Consider the following 387-nt stretch of genomic DNA (forward strand, 5'->3'; position numbering starts at 1 on the left):
ATATATATATATATATATATATATATATATATAATTGATGAGGGAAATGAAAAATGGATTTGGTATGAATTTTTATTGAACACGACAATCATTTTGACTCGTCTTGCAGCTGTCTCTTATGGGTATTGCGCATCTAGTTGTGTTGCATCAATCAATGCAGTCTGTATTACCTCAGGTGTTTGGTGTAAAAAGATATCCTGTTACATATACTGAATTCCACTTGGCATGTTGTATTCGCTTGTAGTATGTGAGTACACTGACATAGATCCAGTGAAAACTATACCTGACATCAGGTAGCCTAAAGAGTGAATATGCTTTGACTGATATACTACTAGACATATACCCGAGTCCAAATAATTACTGTGTATATGTATATATGTGTATATA

At 32.6% G+C, this 387-nt stretch overlaps 1 protein-coding gene across 6 annotated transcripts in view; it reads right to left on the reverse strand.

Moving 5' to 3' along the window:
• Positions 1-387, reverse strand: part of LOC106870742 (arf-GAP with Rho-GAP domain, ANK repeat and PH domain-containing protein 1) — a 303,403-nt gene that overhangs the window by 48,144 nt on the left and 254,872 nt on the right. The gene's annotated exons all lie outside the window — the stretch shown is intronic.

Source organism: Octopus bimaculoides, chromosome 5, assembly GCF_001194135.2.
Source record: "Octopus bimaculoides isolate UCB-OBI-ISO-001 chromosome 5, ASM119413v2, whole genome shotgun sequence".
NCBI classification, from domain to species: domain Eukaryota; kingdom Metazoa; phylum Mollusca; class Cephalopoda; order Octopoda; family Octopodidae; genus Octopus; species Octopus bimaculoides.